At 31.7% G+C, this 19,608-nt stretch overlaps 1 long non-coding RNA gene across 15 annotated transcripts; it reads left to right on the forward strand.

Moving 5' to 3' along the window:
- Positions 1–12,628: 12,628 nt before the first annotated feature.
- Positions 12,629–16,666, forward strand: LOC112715985 (uncharacterized). 15 transcript variants are annotated; one of them, XR_011866800.1, is made up of 8 exons: positions 12,629–12,779; positions 12,950–13,057; positions 13,221–13,348; positions 13,729–13,844; positions 14,467–14,552; positions 14,639–14,789; positions 15,956–16,098; positions 16,375–16,666. It is a non-coding gene; the product is annotated as an uncharacterized lncRNA (long non-coding RNA). The 15 variants fall into 15 exon arrangements; XR_011866793.1 differs by lacking the exon at positions 16,375–16,666 and having other exon boundaries at positions 12,637–12,779; positions 15,956–16,283; XR_011866804.1 differs by lacking the exon at positions 16,375–16,666 and having other exon boundaries at positions 12,637–12,779; positions 13,732–13,844; positions 15,956–16,283.
- Positions 16,667–19,608: the final 2,942 nt, after the last annotated feature.

Consider the following 19,608-nt stretch of genomic DNA (forward strand, 5'->3'; position numbering starts at 1 on the left):
CCATAAATACATGTAAACAGTATGCTGAATATGTAACATGGTATCCACCTTCTTGAACAATTACAGGGCATCCATCACTGTGCTGTTTTGCAAGATCATGAACAATCTTCCCAATTTTTCTATAACCCTCTATTGTTAAGCATTGCCAACTGATTCTTTATTGTTAGATAATGAGAGAAAAGTAAAGATAATGTGATTTGACTATTGTTAACATTGTCATGTTCCATTCAATTGAAGTCTGTAGAAGAAAATTTTATACAAGAAGTATTTTTTTAATATCTTATTTAAAGGATTCGATTGTGAAAGAAAATTGACTTATCTTCTGCTGTAATTGATGAGAACAATCTTTTTTGTGATTGAAATGAAACAGATCATTTCTAAAGGTATATTTGGTTGAGGGGTTAAAAATAGGTGAAAATGCTAACTATGGCAAGAGTATAAATCATGAACCTAAAAGAAAATGATAAATAGAACTTATTGCACTAGAGTCTAGTCCAATTGTCAAAACAATCATATCAGGTCCAAACTTCTGGATTGATGGAATAACCAATTCATTGAATGCATAAACATATCCATTGTCCCCAGTTCCATTTGATTTTCTTTTTCCAATTTTTTCTCCTTCGGTAGCAATACTATTTCATTAATTTAGAATTACAGAAACAAAGAGTACTTCAAAGAGTAGTAGAAAAAAATTAATAGTAATAATTCTTAATAATCGTACAACATAAATACAGGTTATAGCTCATATAAAATTTCCGGTATTGATGATTATAATCTCCTGTTTATGATTTATTAGTTTATACTTGATTATATATATGTGATGTTCATTTCGAGCGGCTTAACCAATCAATAAAAATTGTGACACAAATTTACCAGAAACAGAGCACTTAATTTGAAGCATTTTATAATGTTTACTTGAATAAAATTTTCTTTGAACATACGGGTTTAAATTAGTTATGTAATAATGATCATTGTTGAGTTAAAATTATTATAGATGTGATCTTTTGTAATTACTTGTGATACAAAATTATATCTTTGAGGTTTCTTTATTTTTATTTAATGATAGTTTCATGACATGCATGTAATGAAGAAGTTATAAATTTGATTTGTTAAAAATTAGTCACTCCTTCAATTAGTTGTATAAGAAAAGGATGCATTGTTTTGAAATGTTTGAAAAGCCAACTGCTATTGAAATTTCATTTATAAATAATGTAATTAGGGATTACTTTTCTATATGTATTTAAAGTGATATATACATTAAAAATTTGTAAACATACCCTTATTTGTTGTTGATTTTTATATAATCTTTAATCAATAGAAATTTCTTTGAATGATAAAAATGGTTGAAACATTCTATAAAAAAATCTATCATAACAAAATCCATTCTTACAAAAAGAAAGAAAAATCAATATTCCAAAATATAAATATATAGGATTGTTATAGATTTTAATTTATATATAGAAAGATTCTATAATAAATAGCTACCACAAAAAAAAGTCGCATTACTAAAGTACTAGGACCAAAATGACTTATTTATATCATTTATAGTTAACATAATTTATTTAGAATTTTTCCAACTGATGCAATCAGAAGTAACATATACTCTTATTTTTTAACTAAATTCTTGTTCTTTTCCTCAAATTTTTTGTAGTTCTTCTTAACAGCCTTGATAATGGTGTTTTTTTTTTCAGATTGTATGACTTCATGATCAAATCTATAGTAATGCGCATCCTAGTTGCATCATCAACCTTCAAATGATAAAACCAGTAGTAAGTCACACTTATGTAATTAGAAATTAAACAATGAGTGAATTCAATATGTAATGTAACTTACATAAATGTTGTAATCATCAATGCAATTGTAGTTCTTCATCCACGTTGCTACCTAAATACTGCAATCAAAGCTATGTTAAATTTTATATGAAAAAAATACTAGTTAGATAATGTGACAAAAGAAAAAAGATTGCTTGACAAACCAAATAAAGAGCTAGAAAATTACGAGTCATTTCTTTGTCTTCCTATTCCGAGAGCTTCCAAAATGGGAAACTCATACACCTTAGGCCTAATCGTACTCTCAAAATCATAGAAAGAGTCATGTTGAAGCATCCCTTCAAGGTACAAAGCCTAATAAGTGGTTAACATTGAATTAGTGTTTTTATAAATGGTAAAAATAGTATAAATGAAGATGTAAAATTGATGCCATAAATGTTTGAATATAAAAATGATATACCAATTGCTTAATGTTGAATATTTTACTTGCTTTCTTCTTAGGATCTGGGTTGGAATCCAACAAAATTACTTGACACTGATTCATGTCGAAGATAACAAGATACCAATGCAGATTATCTTCATTAACAGGCACATAAATCTGTACATATATACAAGAATTAATTATTTTCTTTTGTGTGTGATAGTTAAAAAATTTAATTCTAATTATGAAGAGTATTAAAATTTCTATCACGGGAGTGACTTCAATGTGAAGTCTCATATAGTGATAAGACTTATTATCCAAAACAAACTTATTATCACAAGATTCAACACTTTACATGTTGATGAAAAAAGATGTCAAACCAAAGATAATTATTTTCTTTATTAAGCATGCATAACAAATAGAGGAACAGATATTTATTTAGTAGAGATGAAATTATGTCATATGATTTTACCTTTCTAAGGACTTCCACTTTGCCCATAAATGCCTCTTTATAATCCTCTCGAACTTGACTACTTGGGATAGTTCCCGATAATGCCATTTGCTATACAATGTGAAGAATATAATTTTGTCAATGTTAAATTGCCAAACTAATATTACATATAAATATTGCACAAAATGAGGATGAAAATTATATATTTCTTTTGCTGCAAAAATTTCAATTTATTTATATAATATAAACATTTGGAGCACTTATATTACGTTATCCAAGCAAGTGTGACAAATATTAACAATTATTGAAATGTTGATTTAAAAATTTTATTATAAATTACACGTATCTTACCTAAAAGACTGTGGGCATATACTAATGTCTTAAAACTCCGGAAGTAGTCTTTTCCTCATCATTTAGCATATGAGCATATATGTCGAGTATCTAAATGCATATTAGACACGGTTAGATAATGATAATAATCATGAGATTGGATTGGTATCCAAAATTAAATCAACTAAAATAACTTACAGTTTGGTCAATCCAACCCTTTGGAATTAAGTTAAAAAAAGAATATCTGGTTGCAACAAATTTGCATCATTTTGCTAATATCTCTTGCCTACAATTGATTAAATATAAAAAAATAATTTATCATTGTTCTTCTAATACGATCGTAAGATGACAAAGTACAAAGATAATATTTTTTCAAAATAAGTTACCTCCCAAACTTATTATTTTTATTTGTTCCAAATATGTAGGTTGCAACCATGATTTCAGTGTCATCTAATTCCATGGTAGTTGGCGGTGCAAACAATACTGGTAGCCACTATTAAGAAAAATAAAAGGTAACAAAAATTAAGTCACGAGAATTAGAAATAACTCAAGAATTAGAAAATCTTCAGAAGTGTTTGGATGAATAAAACTTAAGCAATTGACACTCACAAATGGAGCTTCAACCCCAAGATTTCTCGGTTGGAGTTTTGTAAACCCTGGAATCCTCTTATTTATATGATAACCAGTAGGAGATGCATTACTCAGCAATGATTTGACAATATCAGTTGATGGAGTATCTGCTACACAAAATTGTTTATCATGTATTTTTTTGGATGACTGGGCTCTAGAAATTTTAGGATTAGTCTTCTTCACATCGAGAATAGATTTTTTTCTGTCAAAAGAAGGTTTTTTAACCGGGGAAGTGGCCAACTTTTTCATTATCGTGTCTGTCACGGCTTGCTCAGAAGAAAGGTTTTCAAAGGAACTTGCATATGGAGACATGGTCATTGGCATTGAAAGCGATGGATAACGAGGTGAGCTTGGGTTAAATCCTCCCAAATGATTATAAAATTGTGACGGCATGGGGTGAAAGTAAGGCATCATTGACATCATAGATTGATTGACAAAGGCCATGTTTTGCAAGTTAGTAACAACTTCTTGCATCTTTATGATTTGTGAGTTGAGCGCATCATATTTTTCACCTTTATTCTCCTAAAAAATATTTGAAAAATGATAAGAAAATGATTACATTACTATTCCACGAAATGCTATTGATGTTTAATCAACTAATTGTCAGATGAATTAATTGAAGACTAACCAATACTTAGTGAATTCAACATAACAATTTGAGAAGAGATTAGAAATCACCTTATTAAAGATGGTTTCACCTGGCACATCCACTTCTTTAGATTTTAATTCCTCCTTATTTTCTACCGTCTTGACGTCCTCATTGAGACTGAAAATCATTATAAATAAATAAGTAAATATCAAAATTCTTAAGAAAAATACGGAAAAAATTTAAAATTCATATAATCAATTGAAGTGTATTCCAACCTAGACGAAATTTCGATGGCCTCCATCAGAGTGTTCTTCACTTGTGATTTTGTTACATTTGATTTTTGTTGAGCGCTGCCAAGGTTTTTCCTAATGTCATCAGAATGTACTTGATTGGTCATTGTCAGTATTCAACTTATCTTCGTTCAAACTTAGTGAGCATTCTCCACCGTATAGTTTTGGACACCTACGAACCGTATGACCAATCCGTTTACAATGCGAACACTTACGGGCCTTAGCAGTCTTGGTTGTTTGTTGTGGGGTTCCTTTTGTCTTCACAACACTTAGGTCACCTATCAAGTTGGCGGTAGAAGGAAGATTTTCATTTGGATTGTGTCTTTTATGGAGTTTCATAATCAATCCAAAAATGTCTTCTCTGATTTCCATGAAGTCATCTCGATGTTTCGATGCTTTATCACATAGTGAAAAACAAAGCGTCGCTAGAACATCGTACCTAACACGAGCAATCTTTTCAGATTCAATATCTTCGGCAGTAAGTGAACTAATGTATTCTTTTTTAGCATCTTTCATCCACCTCTTGTGAATAAGAGTATTGGGAATAGTGCTAATATGGTCATGTCTCATAGTACAAAAAATATGGGAACAAGGGATACCACGGCTCTCAAATAATCGACAATCACAAGCAAAGTTGTTAGTGCCTCTATCATACCGAACCTTATATTCAATAGTTGGCTATTGATATTTGTTCATTCTCACCTCAATTTTGTTAGCATTATTTGAATGGCCGACAACGTTTAGTTTACTCGCTTATTGTATCTCATTCCTTACCTCTTTAAACATATTATGGGTAAAAATATTGGCTGCTTCCTTTTCGATGTCTTCGAAACATGTAGTTAAAACTGGACTTGAGAACAATGCCTTAAAATCAGATAATAGTTCATTTGTCCGATATTGCCTCGCTGCCTCGTTAAGATTATGCATCAAATCCAGAAGATAACATTTTTTACCAATATAGTGCTTTATCAACGAATGAATTCCTTCACATTGTGACGTAGTCCTAATTCGACTAAAAAACGTGTCGTTCAAATATGCAGAAGCCCACATCCTTTTGATCTCGTATGTTTTTTCACCCATTCGTTTTTAGAAAGCTTGAATTTTGATACTAAGTGATGCCATTTATCTTCAAACTCATCCGGAAAAAAATTCCCGTACATAAGGTGCTTCAATCCATGAAGAAACTCAGAAGTTTTGATAGCTTCACACGCATTGCGATGTAAATGCCACGCACAAAGTTGGTGCATTGCATTTGGCATCACCTCTCTAATTGCTCCTCTCATTGCAAGATCACCATCTGTCACCACTGCTATTGGAAGTTTATTACCCATTATTTCAAGAAAAATTTTCAAAACTAATACATATGTCTCATGCTTCTCATCTGCTAGCAAGCCACAACCAAATATGCATGTCTGACCGTGATGGTTAGTTCTTGAGAAGACAACCAATGGCTTGTTATATTTATTCTTCTGGTATGTTGTGTCAAATGCTAGTACATCGCTAAAACATTGATAATCGATTATGCTAGCTCCGTCAGCCCATACTAAATTTTCAAGTTTATTATCTTTCAAAGTAAATTTTCCTTGCAACAATGGATCCTCATCGGCCTTAGAAATCAAGTAACTCAATGCTGCATATGCATCACCATCTTTCACTTTAGCACGCTTTGATTTGTCGAAATGATTATACAAATCCTTCTTTGTAAAATCAATTTTTCCAGGTCCTCCCTTTTGCTTTAACATGAAACCCCATTATATGGCAAGTTCTCACACCATAATCATGCAGACTGTTGGCTTGTGTTTTGTCGGACTCGGTCATTACGCGATATGCAGGGACAAACTGTATATATTTAGGTGGAATAAGGTCATGATTGTGAGTCTCTTCAAATTCAGTGACTTTCCACTTCTTCAATTTCATATCATAGTGAAATCTAATTCTGGCTTGACACATTACACGTGTTATCAGCCTATGGTCTCTTTTCCTATTCTCCATCTCCAGATACTTCTTTCTCCGTGTACCCTCTCTATTACAGACCATTTGTCTCATGTTAAGGTTGCCATTGAAATCATAACCCTTTTCATCACACCTTGCAAAAAAACCATGTACTTTGGCATAATTTTTGTAGAATTGAACACACTGCTCTACACTCTCATGCTCAATACCCCAAATGTCATCCTTGGTCAACTCAGTTAACTTCTTCTCAACTTCACCAAATCTAACTCCAGGATCAACCATTTTCATAGCTTCATCAATTGTACCCTTCTTTTGAGATATATTTATATCATTCTCTTCACTAGAACCACTATACTCAAAACTCAAATCATCAAATTCAACAGAACTCTTTGTTGAATTTTTATGAACACTCCCCATACTTGTGTTGTAAGTCTATTATTAACATAAAATGTAAAAAAAAATGTATGAGCACAATACTATTCAATTGCATCTAAGGAAATTTACGTAGTAAAAAAATATTATCACAATAAATAATAATACACAATCAATCAATGTAATCAAAAAATTATTAACTAATAGTAAACAAATGTAGATATACATAAGAAAAATTTGAATAAACGCACCTATGTATTAATTAATTTTAAGGTGTTTATAAGTTCATGATGATAGTTTTAAGTAATATTTAGTTTTCAAAGTTATAAAACAGCAGCTTAGATTTTTCAAAATTTCCCATTAAAAACTATATTCATAGTTGTAAGAACCAAACCGGTGATCAAACCGGTCAGGTTACTGGTTCACTGATTTATTGGTTCAACCGATAAATTACTATTTGAACCGGTAAAACTGGTCTCACATAAATAAAAAATAAAAAATAGTCAAAAACTTAAAAAATTTAAAATAATATCTTCACCAATATTTTAAGAACAACCAAAATTCAAATTTTAAAGATAACTAATACAAAAATAGACATGAAATTAGTTAGTACTATTACAATAGTATTCGTGTTTATATTACATTTAATATGCACTTTAAAAGTAATTACTCTAAAAATACTTATCTCAATGAATATTATAAAGTATAACCTCACGCTATGAAAACTTTGTTATAGTAACAATACAGAAAAATATATAGAAAATGATTCTATATAATATAAGTTTATATTTCTTACAAAATCAATTAAATTAAATTTTCAATTAGACATGACAGTTCATTATAATATCAAGATGCTGATTAGCATGAATCTTTATTAATGTTTCAAGGATGATGCATGCATTATTATCTCAAATTAAGACTATAGATGTATTATTATACACTCAATGGAGATAAGCTGAGTAAGCCAATTGACGCTGTTGATGTTCAAACATCACAAGAGATCAAGAAAGTCCTGACAATCCAGGTTTATTATGTCACTTCCATCTTTGTGGGCTTGTGGCCATATGCATATATATGGAAAGCCAGACTACAATACCCTAAATTATTTGTTTTATACTTTTTAATAAAAACTTGTTTCCTATAATTTTTAATATACACTCCTGAATTCACGATCATGGCATGTTCATCCAACTTATAGCAGGTAATAATAATGATAATAATCCTAACCTTGTGATATAGTTATTAGTTCATATATATGGTCACATTATTCAAATTAGAGTCTTAAAAGCATTTCAAAATCACATTTGAGTTTTTGACTTTTGTGACACCAACAAAATAACAACTACTATTAATAGGGAGAGTGGTGAGGGGGTGTAATGGAGGGTGAAGAAAGGAAGGTGGTGAAAGAGAGAGTCAAAGAGGTCAAAAAGAGTGCGTTGAAATTGTTGGCCAAAGGTGGGTCAAGTTATGAGGCACTTGATTCTCTTATGCTTCAACGGCGGAAGCAAATCACATGACAGATTCAATTTTATGCATCTATCCATTAAAAGAGTGTTTGCTTTAGCATCTTGAAAACACAGCAAGTATGTTTAATTTTTTTTGAACGTTAGAACTTTTTATATGGCTATCGATTAAATCATCCCAGCAGAATTTGAGACTATATTACTCCGTCTCCAAACAACAAACTAAGAGTGCCTAAACAAATCATATAGGATATAGATTAATAAATTTTTTTTCTTACATTTTATTGATTTTTTTCCTATTCTTACATTCTTGCACAAACACCAGAATTGAAGATTGCTATATAGTTTTCTGGAGATGACTGTGTAGCAGTGAAGAGTGGTTGGGATGAATATGGCATAAAATTTGGTATGCCAACAAAACAACCATAAACACAAATAATCAGAAAACAAACATCAATCTACCATTAACCTATGTATGTTACACAGCCAAGAATCAACAATTCAACATCATTAATCAGATTCATAAACAGATATAACATAAACATCATCAATCTGCCATTAACAATATAACATAAACATTCATAATCAACAATTCAACATCATTAATCAGTTACTCACTCACTTAATTAAATTAAAATCCAGTTGAATAACAAAAAAAACAGAGATAATCGGTTTCACACTTTCACTTCACCAACACAGAGAAGTGAGGAGAGTAGAAGACCAACCTGTTCAAGCACGGCGAAGCAGACTCTGGCGAAGGGGAGGCAGCAGTGACGGAGAGGAAGCGATGACAGCACCGACAGAGCAATGAGATGTGATGAAGAAGACGACCTGCGAGGCTGCGAGCCAAAACGCGACATGCAGGGAGGTCGTCGGAGCCGCACCGTGTCCGGGGAGACGAAGACGACGAGACGGCCGGCGGGGTTGGAGCCTGAAAGGGTTGTTGGCTTGCTGCTTCACTGGAAAATTGGTGCCGTTGAGGGGATTAGGGTTAGGGAGAATTGGCCCAATTTTAATTCTTTTTTTTAAATAATTTATTTAAGGTTTATCATGTATGGTGATTTGATTTAACTAAAGTTAAAACGTATGTATAGTGTATTAAGTTATGTATATATAAAGTATTTAATACATGTATTAAATTTATTATTTTTAATTTTTAAAAATTAAAAATTCAATTACTGATTGAAATTAATGATTACACTTATCATCAATTAATTGAAACACATAAGAAAGGTATGTAATATCCTCAAATTAGATGGGTATCGAAGAAATCACCTTATTACAATTGAACAAAACTGATCTAATAATTAAATGCATATAATTTTTGTGAGTTCATAATGAACCTAAAACATGCATGCCTACATGTAAGCTTAAATTATAATAGATTAAGTACAGTTTGAATTCAATTCCAAAGTGTGGCACTAATAATATACATGATAATTATTCAAATTTTGACTTGACTTGAGATAAAGTCGGTGGAATATTATTGGCGTCACTATTTCTTTAAGTTATTATTGAAGTTGAAAGTTAAACCTATATTGGCCGACTACGTATTCTTTGTCGGAAATGGACCACGAATCACTCACTCTTGCCGGTGGCCGTAAGCGTATGGCCGATGGGGCATTCGGATAGTATATATTTTTCTAAATATCTTTTTGAATTTCAAATAAGAAAATAATATTTATCTTTTTAACATTTTTAAGATAATAAATATACTTAAACTTTTACTTTCTATAGAAATTAATTAAGAAGATGGCTAAAAGAATTATTCGCAAGTATACATATATTTATAATTTTTTAACCATTTTAATATTAAAAAAAGACAAAAAGTCTACGATGATACTTTGCCCCAGTTGCTAAAGTTTTTTTTAGTGATGTTTGTGTTTTATTCAAAAGTATACGTATTTTTTTTTCTCACAGTAGTTAATTTCTTAATTAATCCGATGGATCAATAATTAATTCATTACGGATCTACAAGTATTTTATTTTATCTTTGATAAATAAAAAATATAATATGAGTTTATTTTTATACTTTTTAAAATTTGAGAGTATTTTTTAAAGTACTTAATTAGATATTTTTCAAAGCTATTTTATATTTATTAAAATTAAAATATAGCTATTATAACTTTTAAAGTTATATTTTGAAAACTAATTTTAATAAAATATTTTTAAGAAAAAATTTATCAAAATCTAATATTTATTTAAAAAACAGTGTTATTTTTATAATAAAAAATATATAGAAAATGATAAATTTATAATTTGAAATTTAAAATAAAAAATGTATAATTTAAAATTTAAAATAAATAAATAAATAATATTAAAAAATTGACTAATATAAATCGACATTTTTTTATTATATATAGAGTTATTGAAACTATAATATAAAACTACAAAACATTAGTTCATTCCTGAATTCTATGTATTGATCTCAAAAAAAAATTTTAATTCATAAATATTCGACGTACTTAATAGCATGCTAATGCCTAGTGGTATTACTGGTTACAGAGACAGGAAGGACGAAATGAAAAGATGGAATTAGAAAGAAATCAGACATATTATATTACGTAGACATGAACATGAATAAGTGAATAGCGGTTTGATTTGAGCCTTTTTGTGGTCAAATCCATACATGTACGTCCATGAATGGTGATAAGTATAGAAGCTTTCAAGTATATTAGTATATTTCATTAAATTTTAATTGTTGCTCTTAATTATATATTATATATATTTTTATAATTAAAATTAATAATTAAAAATTATTAAAACATTAATATACCAATACACTTAAATAATGTTTTTCATAATTATATATAGTGGTCACACCAAAGCACTTATTTGCAGAAAATGATGCAATTCAATTTCCGGATTTGCAAGAGATAGTTGCATTGCACACGCTTGTTACTTGGTCAAAGCCTCAAAGGCCACTCCTTTATTAATAGTTTAATACGGCAAACAAAATAGATATTTAACGACCCCAAGAAAAATTGACAATTGACAAAGAAGAAATGTTGAATTGTCAGTTAGTACTTTAGTTTCGTACGAGCATATATTTTGTTTAAGACATTTGCGTTTTTCTATCATATTCTTTAAAATTTATTTGTCTAAGTAAAAATAACCAATTTAATTAAAATAAAGATTTATATATTTTATTTTTATAAAGTTTATAGATTTTGACGTAAAATATTAAAAAGACAAAAAAAAACATAAATTTATTTGTATTTAGTATTCACTAATTTTAGTAATAATTAATGAATATTAAATAAGATAATTTTGATATGTTTTTGACTTTTTTTTTTGTTATCAATGATTTTTGTTTGAGAATTGTTTCACTTGATTTTAATTTTGATAATCTTGATAGAATATCGAATCAAACTTGTATCAAGATCTTAATTGGAAGAGCAGATACAACTTCTTTGAAAAAAGAGTAAGTTCGACCTAGAAATTACTTAGTGTTTGTATTAAAAAATGTATAAAATACTCAATAATATTAACTGTGGTAAATAATATAAAGGATCATAATGAAAGAAAACAAGTAAAATAAATGAAAAGCTTTAAATGAATAGAATATAATTGAAATTAAAAGAAAGCAAAATAACAAAAAAATACTTAAAGCAAAGAAATTAAAATAAATTAATTAAAAAGAATAACACTGCAAGAAATTATCAGAATAACGATCGATTTTAGTGACTGAAAAAATTGGTTGCTAATAGCAACCGATATAGAATTTTTAGGACTAGAAAAAAATTGGTCGCTAAATTATATTCAGTAACCAATTTTAGTGCCACAAAATCGGTCATTATTAGCAACCAAATTAACAACCGATAAGTTTATTATACAACCAGAATAAAGTTGGTTGCTAAATTAGTTGCTATTTTTTAATTTAGTGACAGAATTAGCAACCAAAACAAGACAAGTAACGACTTTGGGATTTTTTTGTCACAAATTGGTCGCTATTTTTTAATTTACCGACCAATTTTGCAATCGATAGAGAAATAGGGTGAAATTTTGTTTGGTTGCTATTCAGTTGCTAAGGCAATCGTCACTAAATCAGTTACTAATTGTTAAGATAGTGACCGATAAGTTTATTATACAACCAGGATAAAGTTGCTCGCTAAATTAGTCGCTATTTTTTTAATTTAGCGACCGAATTAGCAACCAAAACAAGAGAAATAACATCTTTGAGATTCTTGGTCACAAAATCAGTTGCTATTTTTTTAATTTAGCGACTGGTTTTGCAACCGATAGAGAAATAGGGTAAAAAGTTATTTGGTCGCTAATTCGGTCGCTAAGACAATGGTCGCCAAATCGGTCACTAATTTAAATAAAATAATATAGTTACTGAAATACCATCGCAAGCCCTAACTCAATTTACCCACACCATTCTCATATTCTCCAAACAATTACTGAGTTACTCGTCGGAAGCACAACACCGTCTTCTTTGTCGCAGCTGTCTTTGTCATCTTTTGATTGCAGCGCTGTCTCCTGAGGTTTCGTCACCATCGACTTCTGAGGTCTCGGCATCATCGCCTTCATCTTTTAGATCTTGGCAGCGTTGGCGTTGTCTGAGTTTACAGATCGTCTCATTACTGTCTAGATTTGACTTTCTCATTGTCATGCCGTTCTTTTCTCACCGTCACCTCCTCTAGTCATGCCGCCTTCTTTGCTCACTCCTTTGTTGCAGATCGTTGCCTTGCTGTCTAGATCTTCCGTTGCTCCTTCTTGTGTAGTTCATTTCTCACCACCACCTTCCCTGGTAACTTCTTCTCTGACAACAACAACAGTCTCTCCGGTAATTTCTTCTCAAACTAATTTATTTGATTTGATATTCTGAAGCCTCAAATAACGATTTTATTTGGAGTTTTCACCGATTCATGAGTTTCACTTTCATCCAAAAATTCGTTCTTTCCCTCACACCTCCGCTTTTGTTCTCGCGTTCATCACTGTGGCAGCAGCTGCCGTTAGATTCCGCCGTCTGTCCAAACCAACGTCGTTTACAATGTCTTCTTCATCAGTAAACGACCCCGTTCAGCTCAACCGCATCTTCTCGAGCAAGCTCTACTTCGATGTGCCTCGCTTCAAGGTATGAACTAAGAAGTAACAACACGTACTTGTGGTTTATTTGAATTTAGTTAGATTTTTGTGTAATTCAAGTTCCGATTATCTATTCTGAATCTTATGACATATCCTTTCTCGGCATTGAGAAACTGTAAGGAATTCTTTTAGCTTTTTTCTTTTTAAACACTGGTGATTGAATTATTATTTTCTTTAATTAATAATGCATTATGAATTGGATCCAAATATGGTGTTATAACAAGCACATTCCAGTTATTACCACTCATTCTTGAGTTCATACTTCACTTGTGATGAGTGTAGTCATGATGAAGATGAATAATCTGATTCTGATTGAAGCTGTTTTACTCTTTATTACGGTGGACCTTCTTCTTATTTGTGCTACTGCAGCAGGAGGAGAGGTGAAGTGCGTAGAGCGGGAGAGGCAAGCACTGCTGGATTTCAAGGCCGCCATGGTTTGAAGACAACCATATTCTTGAATTCTTTGGTAACCTCACCAGCTTGAGGTATCTTGACCTGTCCAATTGTTATTTTGTTGGAAGCCTTCCAATTATTTAAATGTTTGATCTACGAGTAAAAAATATCATACAGAACATTCATTTATATATATTCAAAACTTATTCCAAACAAGCTACACTGATTAATACTTAATTTTATTTTAAAATTGTATATATTATTCTTATAAAAATGCAATAGTAAATTCGACTATCATCACTTTATGCCTGGCAATTTTTTCGTTTGGGAAACATTGGAGCTTTGACTATATATAATTTATAATTTTATGTTTTTTATATATGTTTTCTTTATTTTTCCATTGTAAAATTGTTGTTTAAGGACTGAAATTTTTTTTGGCAATTTATTTGGAGTTGTGCATTACAGAATTGCACTTTATTAGGATTGAATTGAACATTTGGAATGTATTTTATTTTATGTGTGATGTTTCACATAGAGGGTGTGATAAAAAATGTTCTTAATTTTGGTGGCATTTGGTCCTCAACTGGATGCATTAGATGATTGAAGAAAATTTTGCTCAGAATGTCTGTTTAGACAGTGATAAAGGTGGTGCTTTAATCTATTTAATTTGGAAATTGAGCTGACTGAGCGTGTGATGACGTTAATGTTACATAGTAATGCAAGCTGAGGGTGTATTTGACGTTGATGCGAACACATCTATTGATTAGCTCTCTGAAGATTTGAGCATCAAGATGCCAAAGGTTCATTCATGATTTCTTTCTTTCAATTCTTTCAGAATTATGGATTAGTTCATTCATGATTGCACAACAATTTTTTCCTTTGTTAGTGGCTATCTAGCACCTGAATATGCGATACAAAGTCAAGTGACAAGAAAATTAGATGTCTACAGTTTTGGAATTCTGCTATCAGAAATTGTTAGCGGAAGGTGTAACATAAATAGACGTTTACCTGCAAAAGAAAGGTATCTACACACAAGGGTAAGGACCTTCCATTCAGTCAATACTTAATATAGGATAAGTGCATGAGTCTTTGGAAGTTCATAATTTGTTAAATATCAAAGTAAATTGAAAATACATATTTGGATTTTCTTTTTTCCTTTGCTGAATTCCTTTTAACCCTCTTTTTATTCATTTTATTTCCTATTTTCCGATCTTATTTGTCTTATGATTTGGATTCCTAATTTCACTGTTATGAAGAGAGAAACAATTAAAAAATATGATAATTCCATGGAAGTTTTTTACTAAACTTTTGATTGGACAGGGAAGTAACCATAACAGATGCAATGTATCCATGCCATGTGAATTAGGTCTCATATTGTGTAACTTTACAACATGACAGTTATGCTATGCTTAACCCGAGATTATAACATCACTGGTAGTTAAAAAATGGTAATATCTCTATATGCAATCCTATGTTAAGTAATGTAGCAATTGCCAAACATAGATTACTACTACTACTAGGATATTAATGTTCATTTTGCAGTAGTATTGATGGTTTGGATTCTCTTTTCTTGTTATGTTTTCTACATTTTTTTGCAGCTTTATTTATACTGTGATAGTATTTAATCATTCTTAAAATTTTTTCTTTTTTATTTGATTTTGATATTGAGAATTTTTAATAAATTGCTGCTTCATATCTTCAAGTGGATTCATGGCTAATAAGAATCCAATTCATTAGATGGGGCATATTGCATTCATGGTTTTAATTTTTAACATGATTTTAAGTTTTAACCAAACTTGATAATGTTATCACTGTTTCTATGGAAAATTGAAAGGGACAAAAGCTTCATATATCTAAATTTTTCACCATATAATAATGCTTATTGTTGGTCCACTAAATTAATTAGTTATTTTTTTTGCCACCTTTTTCATTTAAGGAAAAAAATAAAGGACCTTTCCCTATTTGTTATTATGACTGAACCAGTATCTTAATTTGATTTAACACAAATGCATTAGGCATTGCCATTAATATTTGATTGTATTAGATGAATATGTTTACATCATTGGAACATAGTTTCTCTGAGAAAAAAAGGACACTTTATGAACTAAGTGGATATTGTGATCCCATTTATAATTGCAAAGATTTTCAATTTGGCTCTGCATCTTATGGATGTAACTAAACAAAGTTTTATACATCTTTTCAGGTCTAGCATGGAAACTAACAAAAAAAATTGAATTAGCAGAACAAGGTTCTCCTGAAGTTCCATCACTAATTAATTATATATCATCAAATGAAGTAGTTGGATTTGATACTGGTGATGCTCAACTTCCAAGTCCATCTACCAAAGTAAGACATATTTAGCTCCTTTCGGTGTGGGTCATAGAAGGATTTAGCGTTCCTGGGAGCGCGAAAGCATTCTGCAAACCACACACACCCTTAATACTTTTTTAAAACTCATTTATAACTTGTTTGTAGAGAGTGTAAAGTAAAGTTGACTTTAAAATTTATGAACTGATTTGAAAGCGTAAAAATCTTGATTTAGAGTGCAGACACAAAAATATTGACTACAAAAATATTGGCTATGCCTACCATTATTCATGCTTTCTTTTGTAACGTGACAAGATGATATGGCAGAGAAGGTTGCACTTTAAGAGCCAGACAAGGAGGCATGAAAGAGGGTCAGCTTTAGTTTTCTCAGGAGCTTTTTCTACTTTATGTAAATGGAATCTTTTTTTTTTGCTTGTTTTTTGCATACGTTGGGGTCATTGCCTATAAAGCCATCAATGTACATTTGGATTGTGGATCATAAATTTGATATATTTATGAGTTTTGTCTCTTTTAATTTCTATATTTCGAAATAGATATTGTGAATATTTTTTGTATTTATTTGAAAAATTGATCTATGTTTGATTCTTGTTATATTTTGTTGAAATATAATTATTTATTAAAATCAAGTTTAAATAGTGGTATATGTGAAGTTAGTAAAAATCTATAATTAAGAAATTAGTAACAGCTACTGATTTTAGACTTTTAGATCAGACATCAACGACTGATTTAGCAACCGATTTTATCAGCAACCAATTTAGCGACAAAAAGTGGTCGCTATTTAGTGACAGATTTTATTAGCGACAGATTTAGCGACCAATATCGTTTGGTACTAGTTTGGTAGCATTGGTTGAAAATCGATCGCTAATATCGGTCGCTATTTTTAAATTAGCAACCAAGATTTTAGCGACCACCAGAATTGGTCGCTATTTCAGTAATTTCTTATAGTGTAAGAAAATAAAATAAAATAAAAATTGACCCCAGACACTCACATGTACTTGCACTCCATTGGCTTTCGTTACATTAATGTGACCGGAAATTTTGCAGAGTTTTTTTTTTTGTGATGGTGAAGTGTTCCGATTGAAATTTTTGAACTCTTTCGAACTTCTCTTATCTATAGACCACAAGAAGTAAAATACAGAATGCTCCTCTCTGACACGATCTGGCTTCTCCCTTTTTCTCAGGGTCTTTGTGATCCACAACTTTTTTCTTGACCACGAAGAATCTTGACTCCGAAATTTAACACCCCATGTTCTCTTACCTTGGCATCCAAGTCCTATGTTCTGTATAGCACTTCTGGATAAAACCATGTGCAATTAACACATTTCGAAATTAGAGCCTTCCGACTTAACTCATCTCTATAATTGACATTTCACTTTTCTATGGTCGAGTTTTCATGGTAAGTCAAAACTTATAATATAGATTAACCCTTATGCCATATTATTTCGTCCTGCACAATACTTTAACTTTTCATAGGTCGATCAATTTGTTTCACCCTGGTCGAATTGCCTCCCCTGTCATCTTTTGTACCAACAAATTGCCCCTTAAAATTTATCTTTTCAGGAAGTGAAATGATAATTTTTACTCGATCACGTGCCTTACATGTGATGGCTTTTGAATTTTAAAACTTTTGAAAATACAGTTACACAGAACTGAAATGATTTGCGCGTTTCTGGGGATATGTAATGTTACCTATGGGCTTTAATGGGCCTTCAAATTTTAAACCCTTCATATTCCTTTAGGGAATTTAGTTGCTTTCCATTATCATTATTCCCATCTTATTTTCATCATTAACCTTCATTTCTTGAAGAACTTTTCTTTTCTCCGATATTTTCCTTTCTATTTCTTTTTCATGGCTTCTCAATTTGGTCTTCATTCTAGTAGTATTCTTGCTGTCATTGCTACTTTGTCTTCTTCTACTACAATTGCTGCCACAACCACCACCACTATTCCTATTACTTTCTCAGCTGCCGGGACCACCACATTGTCTTCTCTTCCCACTTTAACTGCTATTGTTGCGGCTACCGCTTCTGCTCCTGGTGGAGCCTCTGCTGCTCACATTTCTCCCTCACAATAAGAGGATAAAGATGATGTTCAAGTCATAGCACCCCCTCCTCTGGTAGCTAATGTCTCACAATTCTACAACGATGATGGCACTCTACGAGCTCTGGTGCATGAAATTGTGATCTCAATGGCACCAACAACTTGGTACACGCAATTGTAATCTCAACTCTTTTTCACAACTTCGCACAACTAACCAGCAAGTGCACTGGGTCGTCCAAGTAATAAACCTTACGTGAGTAAGAGTCGATCCCACGGAGATTATCGGCCTGAAGAAAGCTATGGTCACCTTGTAAATCTCAGTCAGGCGGATTCAAATGGTTATGGAGTTTTAATAATTAAGAGATAAATAAAACGTAAAATAAAGATAGAGGTACTTATGTAAATCATTGGTGGAAATTTCAGATAAGTGTATGGAAATGCTTATCCCTTTTGAATCTCTGCTTTCCTACTGCCTTCATCCAATCCTTCATACTCCTTTCTATGGCAAGCTGTATGTTGGGTGTCACCGTCATCAATGGCTACTTCCCGTCCTCTCAGTGAAAATGGTCCTCTACGATTTCTGTACGGCTAATCAACTGTCGGATTTCTCGTCTCGGATGAAAAATACCATGCACATATATCGTATGGCTAATCAGCTGTTGGTTCTCGATCATGTAGGAATATGATTTACTATCCTTTTGCATCTGTCACCATGCCCTACAGTCGCAAGTTTGAAGCTCGTCACAGTCATCCCATCCCAGATCCTACTCGGAATACCACAGACAAGGTTTAGACTTTCCGGATCTCAGGAGTGCTGCCAATTGATTCTAGCTTATACCACGAAGATTCTAATCTCAGATTTAGATGCCCCATTGTCAGAGGGGAGTTGATGTGAATCGTTGATTAGAAACCGAAGAGATATACATTCAAGCTTGTCTTCATGTAGAACGGAAGTGGTTGTCAATCACGTGTTCATAAGTGAGAATGGTGATGAGTGTCACACAATCATCACATTCATCATGTTCTTGTGTGCGAATGGATATCTTAGAATAAGAATAAGCATGAATTGAATAGAAAACAGTAGTACTTTGCATTAATACTCGAGGAACAGCAAAGCTCCACACCTTAATCTATGGTGTGTAGAAACTCCACCGTTGAAAATACATAAGAACAAGGTCTAGGCATGGCCAAATGGCCAGCCTCCCCAAATGACATATGAATTCGAAAATAGGGAAAAAGACCCCAGTACAATAGTAAAAAGTTTTATTTATACTAAACTAGTTACTATGGTTACAGAAATAAGTAAATGATGCAGAAATCCACTTCCGGGCCCACTTGATGTGTGCTTGGGCTGAGCATTGAAGCTTTCACATGTAGAGGTCTTCCTTGGAGTTAAACGCCAGTTTGTAACTTGTTTTTGCGTTTAACGCCAGAATAGGCAGAAAGCTGGCGTTAAACGCCAGTTTGCGTCATCTAAACTCACGCAAA

This window comes from Arachis hypogaea, chromosome 10 (genome assembly GCF_003086295.3).
Source record: "Arachis hypogaea cultivar Tifrunner chromosome 10, arahy.Tifrunner.gnm2.J5K5, whole genome shotgun sequence".
NCBI lineage: Eukaryota > Viridiplantae > Streptophyta > Magnoliopsida > Fabales > Fabaceae > Arachis > Arachis hypogaea.